Genomic DNA, 8,519 nt, shown 5'->3' on the forward strand with positions numbered 1-8,519 from the left:
TTTCTCACCCTGTAATTGGATCTACTTGAATATAAGAATAAATTAAGTTAAATTAAGTATGGAATAGTCCTCTGGGGCAATTCGACTAATAATTCTAGAGTTTTTAAATTACAAAAGAAAGTAATGAGGATCATATTGGGAGTGGGACCCAGAAACTCATATAGAAGTCTTTTTAAAAAATTAGATATTTTACCATTATCATGTGAATATATTTTTTCTTTGATGTTTGTGATAATCAAAATAATTTCTGTTTGTGTTCAGAGGTTCATGGCCTGAACACTAGAAGCAAAAAATCATATTTATATTCCAACTTAAAATCTTCCTCTTTTCCAGATGGGCACTGTGTTTACTGGTATTAGGCTGTTCAATAGATTGCCAAAGACCATTCAAAGCCTTAGAAATGATAGAATCAGTTTTAAAAATAATTTATTTTCATATCTCGTGGATAACTCATTTTATACAGTTTATAAATTTTTGGAGCATACAGTGAATAATTAGTTACAGTGTTTGTTTGGCTTTGTATTGTCTTTCTGCTTTGTTTGTTTGTGTTATGCTTGTGACCAGTTTCATGTCTGTTGAATTTTGGACTAGCACAATGTGTGTGTCTCTCTCTCTCTCTCCTATTAGTGCAATCTTCAGCATCTATCGCTATGCTAAACTGTTTTACTGCACAGTCTACCACAAACTAAAATTAATATTGCAATTACAATTCAAATTTTAAGAAGTCGCCCTATTAAATTCAGTAAAAACGTTGATTTCAACTTTCTTATGGGATCTATTAGCGCAGTCTTCAGCGGTGTGAATATATTCGTGTTTCATGTTGTTCATGGATCTTGTGAGAATGTTGATTTATCTTATACATGTCCCTCTGGTTTCTTGTCTGCTGTCTAAAATCATAAAAATTGGAATATATGAGTACAAAATTATTATTTTGAATTGTTTCATTTTTGGTCCGTTACACTATCAATCACAACGTCAATAAAAAGTCCGTCGAGTGTAACTATTTATAGATCACTTCTTTACCACTTCTGCCTTACATGTTTCGGTTTAATATAAAAACCATCATCAGAGGCACATAGTACAAGCAAGAAAACACTGCCGTTGTTTAAGATGTACACAGTTATGTTTGCTGCGTGAACGCTGCTACAATACGTCGACGTGTAAAAGCACAACACTTGTTAGGATTGTTGAATGCACGTTCAATTCTCACATCCATCCGAAACTGCCCTCAAGTTAAAACGCCAATGTTAAAATATTTAAAATNGGGCAGTTTCGGATGGATGTGAGAATTGAACGTGCATTCAACAATCCTAACAAGTGTTGTGCTTTTACACGTCGACGTATTGTAGCAGCGTTCACGCAGCAAACATAACTGTGTACATCTTAAACAACGGCAGTGTTTTCTTGCTTGTACTATGTGCCTCTGATGATGGTTTTTATATTAAACCGAAACATGTAAGGCAGAAGTGGTAAAGAAGTGATCTATAAATAGTTACACTCGACGGACTTTTTATTGACGTTGTGACAAAATTATTATTTTGCCTGTCGTTCTGTATGGGTGTGAAACTTGCTCTCTGACATTAAGGGAAGAACATAGAGCCGGGGTGTTTGAGAACAGGATGTTGAGGAGAATATTTGGACTGAAGAGAGATGAAGTGAAAGAAGGTAGGCAAAAACTACATAATGAGGAGCTCCATAACTTGTACTCTTCGACAAATATAATTAGAATGATCAGGTCAAACAGAATGAGATGGACATGACATGTAGTACGAATGGGAGAGAAGAGGAATGCATATAGGATATTGGTATGAAAGCCACAACCTTGCATGCACTTGGTTTTGGTTCTCTTGATATTTCAGTCCTGTAATTTAGCTTTACTATAAAGTGATCAAAGTTACATTCGGCACCTCTATAGGATCGCACATCAGTTAAGGCTACTTCCATGTCTTCATTCCATCATAACATGGTCAATTTAATTTCTTGTCCGACCATCGGAAGACATCCATTTTTCCTTACGGACACTCTTAGGTGAAAACATCGTACTACTTTTAACCAAGTTTCCGGTGACTGCAAAATCGCCCGTCATTTTTCTGTTGTTAAATTTATCGCGAAGGCCGAGTCCCCCACATACTGTACATACTATAGGAGCTTTTCCTATCTTCGCCTTCGCATCTCCCATAATAATTTTGGATCCATGTCTTACTGATGTTTCCCTTCATATGGAGATGGCACAGACACTCATCCACTGATAATTATTGAGTTTTTGGACTTTGTCCATCGCCTGGTATTCTAGAAACTAGAAAACACAACATTTCGGAAACTGTATCTGTTTCCGTCCTCAATTTCATGGGGGGTGGCTACTCCGGTGGGTCCCTTAGAAAGAGCTAACCTCATCACTTGTGAAGATGAAGAATCCCCGCTGTTAAAGCCGTTGCCAGGGAACGCTTGATAAAGACAAAGCAGGCTGGAGAAAAGCTTAGCCGTTGCTGTGATGATTTGTGANACATATGTACTGTAACTCATAACTACAAGTGATTATAACAGTCTCTGATTTTATTAATACTATCAGGTATTTAATGAAGTAGAAAATATGAGACTACTTGTAAAATATTTAACCAGAATCGAAGATGAAGCTACTCAATCGCGTTATAAGAGAGGCGTTTTTAACTTCACTGGTGTAATTAGCAAAATCTTGTTTGGTACTATGGGCTAGTGAAGACGCAACATATCACACAGAAAGAATTCTGGATTTTTAAAAGGAACAGACCGATTTCTTTTTAACTTTCTAAAATACAGGTTAACAATTGTAAAATGGACGTTAAGATCTATAAATATGACATTACAAGACGTATTTGAGAATGAGTGTGTACGATCGTACAGGTTGGAGAATAATGAACATGGTGATTAGATAAAGAAAATATATACTTCCTCATCTATGCTGCTTGTTGCAAATGAGCATTTGGTGCAACTAGACAAGAGCTTCAGGCATTCTCTAGCCACATGTTATTACACAAGCTGAAATCTTGAATCAGATGAAATTAAACCAAGCTGACTTCCCCAGTGACTTGACATTCATCTTCCTGTAAAAAATCATGTGAAATACAGTGTGTACCATGTTTTGCCCTTAACAATTAAGATAAGAAATAGAGATAAAATTTGCATTTATATTGTCAGAACAAAGTATTTGTTAATAGATATAGCTAAGCAGTATTATGCCAGGATAAGGGTAGACAAATTTAAGGAATGCAAACAGATAACAGCCATCGACTGTGCAAACAAAACTGCTCTGTGCAAGTAAAGCATTTAGACTGAGAATGTGAAGCCCAATTGCTTCAGTTCATTGGAAGTATACCTAGCAGTTGTACACAGAATATAACAGAACTGAATCAAACACTGTTCACCCAGCTGGGTAATATGTTGTGTGTTCAAGTTCCAAGGTCTCCGATTTTTTCTCACACAATAAGCATTCAAAAAATTTGAAGCTTCTGTCACTTTTCAACGTAATCTCCCTGCAGCCATATACATTTTTCACAACGTCGACACCATGATTCCATGGCCGCTATGAACGCTTCTGTAGGAGTCTGTTTTGACCACTCGAAAATCGCTGATGCAATAGCGACACGACTGGTGAATGTGCGACCACGCAGAGTGTCTTTCATCGTTGGGAAAAGCCAAAAATCGCTAGGAGCCAGGTCAGGTGAGTAGGGAGCATGAGAAACGACTTCAAGGTTGTTTTCATGAAGAAACTGCTGCATTGCGTACACCCGATGCGCTGGTGCATTGTCCTGGTGAAAGAGCACACTTGCAGCCTTTTCCGGCCATTTCTCTCACAGTGCTGGAAGGAGCTTGTTCTTCAAAACATCTTGGTAGGATGCACCTGTCACCGTAGTGCCCTTTGGAATGCAATGAGTAAGGATTACGCCATCGCTGTCCCAAAACATGGCCACCATCATTTTTTAGCACTGCCACTTACATGAAATTTTTTGGTGGTGGTGAGTCTGTGTGCTTCCATTGAGCTGATTGACACTTTGTTTCAGGATTGAAAAACGGTATCCATGTCTCATCCATTGTCACAATCGATGAAAGAAAACGGTATCCATGTCTCATCCATTGTCACAATCGATGAAAACAAAGTCCCATTCATGCCTTCATCACGTGTCAACATCGCCTGGCAAATTGCCATGCGCGCAGCCTTGTGGTCGTCCTCCAGCATTCATGGCACCGACCTGGAGGACACTTTCCGCATTCGCAGGTCTTCATGCAGGATTGTGTGCACAGATCCCATGGAAATGCCAACTTTGGAGGCAATGTTTTCCACACTCAATCAGCGATCCTCCAAAACAACTTTCTCAACTCGCTCGACCATGTTGTCAGACCAGCTGGTGCAAGGCCGAGATTGTTTTGGTTCGTTGTCACACGACGTTCGGCCTTCTTTGAGCTGTCACACCCACGAATGCACATTTTTCACATTCATAACACCATCACCATGTCTCACTCAACTGGCGATGAATTTCAATGGGTGTCGTGCCATGCAAGTGGAGAAAACGAATGATTACTCGCTGTTCTTGTAACGAAAACGTCGCCATTTTAAGTATCAAAAACACTCCTCACACTCACCGCCACGACTAGAGCTCTATGTGCTGTACAGTGCTGCCATCTCTGTCACGCATTCACAAAGAGTGCACACGTATTTTAAACTAAACCGCATGTGTCTATCTGCTCCCAGTCCTGAGACCTCAGAACTTGAACGCCCCTCGTAATGAATGGATATGTATTGCTCCACGAATGTAATAACTCAAAGTGTTGTGTTCAGAACATGAACAAATTGACATTATGGTGACAAGCCAGGAATTCGATTGTAAGTGTATATCTGTGTAGTGTACTGAAGTCGTTTCTTTCCTTTTTTTTTAGATATACACAACCATGCAAAACGTGCACGTGAATATTTGAAGCTAAAGGTAAGTTTCAGAAAAGCATCAAAGAAATTCCCACTCCTTAACATGAAATTACTTTTCCTTACGCTCTTAGGAGGAGCGTGTCTTTCCAGGACAACTTACATGCAACAAACTACCTATAGTTCCTCAGTTTTTGTTTTTTCTTTCTTTGTCCTAGAACCGAATGCTTTTCCGCGTATGATGTTGACATCCATGTTTTGGTTATCACACTCGTGAGGAATCAGAACAGAAAGTGCTGATTCACATATTAATGACTTTATTTAACCACAGTAGTTTGTTACATGCAGTTGAATAGTGTTACAGTTTCTTAGATTACTCAGCACTGCCGACATGCGAGAAGTCAGGTTATTGTTAATGGTGGAACATGGTGTATGATGAGAATCAGCTTTTCTTAGTTTTTACTTTCTACAAGTTTAATTTCACTTAGCACTCTGAATACTGATATGAGGCTCGAACTGGAATGAGACTATGTCGAATAATATGATATGTCCGCTGCGGTAATCTGACTTCCGCAAACCGAAATGAAGTTTACGGCTTGTCTGGGTATAATTTTATTGTTGGCTCATAGCTTTCAACATTCAGGTGCAAGAAATCAAATCTGACTGGCCTATGCACAATGCTGCCGATATGTGTCATCACTACTTAGACCAGCTCGTCCTCACGAAGCAAGCTTCTAATTATAGATGAAACAGCATAGCCAGTAAAGGTCTCTTCAAAACCAAAAGATCAGTACGGCTCAAATAGGCTTTGAAGAGTTTGAAAAGCCGCTACACGGTGATTGCAGTCATATGTCCTAAACAAACTGTTCGCTGGTGTTGTTCTTAAAGAACAACAACATACCTGGATGTTAACCCTAGTTTTTTCTTCCATGTGGCAAGGTGAGACTGAGTCTACTTGGCATGTTGATCATTAGTGGACCTATTGTAACGGCCCCAGATGATAAGACGAGTATGAAACATTTTGGTGGAATGTGAATTGGCAAGGGAAACTGAAGTAATCGGGGACAACCTGAGCCAGTGCCACTTTCTCCGCCACAATTTCCAAAGTATCTGATCTGGGGTCGAACCTGGGTAGCCAAATCAGATGATTATCTGTTGAGCTATAGCATGGCCTAAGTGAACCCTGGTTGCTGTCACTTTAAATGGGCTAAATGCCAATCATTGATTTCGCACTGTGCTTTGTTCAACGATGATTTTCAACTACAATGTTTATAAGTGTGATAACTATGATGATTGGGAGTGACAAATGGTGAATGTCAACGGAAGGAGCCATTTGTCGGCAATTTAGGGAAACTTCATTCAAGATATCTGATATTTCAAGTCAGGACCTTCTGATTTATTTTCATTAGGCTTTTCTCAGGCACACTTTCTTCTCTTCAGACTTCGCACATCCAAGGTAGTATTTACAGTGCAGTTTATGAAATTCGCATGGTCACATAGCCAAATTAATAAGGCAGTTATCATATATGAAAGATCTAACACAGGCAACTGGTTAGTGATGTTTGAAAAAAAATGGCTACCGACAATTAAGCTTCGATAATGTGCAAACTGTATGTTAGAATCTGTAAATGGAGTTGCAGAGTAACCAAGTGCTGATTATGAATCATATCAGCAGCTCTCCCAATGGACCTGGATGTAGTTCTTACATATGTGGCTACGTTTTCGGAGAACTATTATGTTGCTAAAAATAATGTCAAAGTTTATGGTTGTAAATCGTCGTGTAACAGACTTCAACTGGTACAGCTTAATTCACTGACACTGAATATGAATTATAAATTAGAGGGTTGTGTGAGTTAACTAACACCAATCACGGGGGGCTCGCGGCCCGAGGCACGAACTGTTGCCGCCCGCCAGAACTCCGGGACTATGGGCCTGAACTTCACTCAAAGCATGGATGTCTGTTGTGCGCGCCTACCCTGTGCTTGTGCCGCTCAGCATGCAGGCAGAGGCCTCATGACGGGCCCATCCCCGGTCCAAGGAGACCTCCCAACCGTACATCAATCAAGGAACTGAAAAGGTGGCCAAGGTTCAAGGAACCATTGAGCCATAGAAAGAGTGAGTGAATTACACAGGAGCTGTGAACCAATTGGGTTTATCAGTTTCTAGCCTAATTTCCATATTTTGCAAAAAATGAAATTAGGCTTATGACATCACCTTGCTGTCTGTGTCTCTGCAAATTTTCCCCCCCCCCCATAACATTTTGAATGCCTGAACCCATCTTTAAGAAACTTGGTATGTATAACATGACACTTGCGTTTTGTAGGACAAAAATAATTCTAATGCCTAGTTCTGCACATTCCAATAAGACATGCTGACCATCCATCTCTCCTTCTGTTTTCTCCATCTCCAGGCTTCTATCTCCCATGTGTCATACTTTCTCTCTCATTCCTCTTAATAACCAACATTCTGTTCTACTTACATCTCAATCATGTGAAATTAATATATTTTTGAGAAGCTAATGACCGCTTAGCCAATTGAAAACTTACCAACCCCTTATGGGACCCGTTGGTTCATTACCGTGTTCCCAATAATTCGCCACTATGCCCTACTTTGATCCGCCTGAAACCATCCACAGTCTGATATGATGTTTCCATAAAATGCATTTTAATACGTATAATCCATGTAGCGTATAGAAGTACCTCGTATATGGTCTATGCCTAAGTCCCCTGAGTAGTCTCTTCTCTGGAAGATATCCATACATAGTGTAGTTCATAGCAGCAAGCCATGTGCTTCATGTTGGTTTCTTACTTCGCTCACTGTTTGAACTGAGGATGGAGACGATATGTTCCTCCAAAACGTCTGTTGACTTTCGGCTGACTGCATGGCGTGTCCTGGAGGCTATAGTTTATAATGGCCACCTTGGTAGAAACCTGAAATACAGCAAAAATATTGTTTTGAGCTTACACCAATGGACACCTTCATGAAAATTGGCAGTGCCAGGAGAAGGTTTCAGAACAAAATAGAGTTTTAAATCATAACAACTCCATTGCATGTCACATTTTATGCTATTGGTTTCAACGTGCGGTATTGGTTTTCTTCCTACACCTATTGTGGTCACTAGAAGCAACACATGCGGTTTTATTGCCCATGAAGAGATGTTGCATTGTGGGGTTTTCCACACTTCACATGTTACCACGCATTTCTCTCTCCTTATCCTCTTGTTGTAATGTTGCTGTGGCAAGTGTGATTCATACTTGTTTGTAGCATCTTAAGTAAGATGAATTTGTCTCTTCAACTTCAGATGTCCTAATGCCGCTGGACACGAGTATTTACATAATTTTGGTGTGTGGGGCTGATTCATCTTCTTGTAGGCACCTTTCACAATTTGGGTCATCTAACAGTCCCAGTTTGAAAAGGCGCCCTTTTAGGTGGCAGTGTCCAGTAAGTAATCCTACCACCCATCTTAACTGATCTCTGTTTAATTTTAACAGGTCCCTCATTCTTTTGGCAGATGGTCCTGATATAAACCCTTTTGCCTGTTTGAGTCCAGTTGTGGATTCCCACTGTTTTTCTTTTCCTTCCCCCACCCCTTTTTTTTTGTGATTTCTGCTAATCCAGTCCCTGA

At 39.8% G+C, this 8,519-nt stretch overlaps 1 long non-coding RNA gene across 1 annotated transcript; it reads right to left on the reverse strand.

Moving 5' to 3' along the window:
* Window positions 1-409: 409 nt before the first annotated feature.
* Window positions 410-8,292, reverse strand: LOC111871975. The gene is made up of 3 exons (XR_002844144.2): window positions 7,594-8,292; window positions 2,926-3,080; window positions 410-887 (listed from the first exon to the last, which is right to left on the reverse strand). It is a non-coding gene; the product is annotated as an uncharacterized LOC111871975 (long non-coding RNA).
* Window positions 8,293-8,519: the final 227 nt, after the last annotated feature.

The sequence above is a fragment of the Cryptotermes secundus genome, unplaced genomic scaffold (genome assembly GCF_002891405.2).
Source record: "Cryptotermes secundus unplaced genomic scaffold, Csec_1.0 scaffold2214, whole genome shotgun sequence".
In the NCBI taxonomy this organism is placed as follows: domain Eukaryota; kingdom Metazoa; phylum Arthropoda; class Insecta; order Blattodea; family Kalotermitidae; genus Cryptotermes; species Cryptotermes secundus.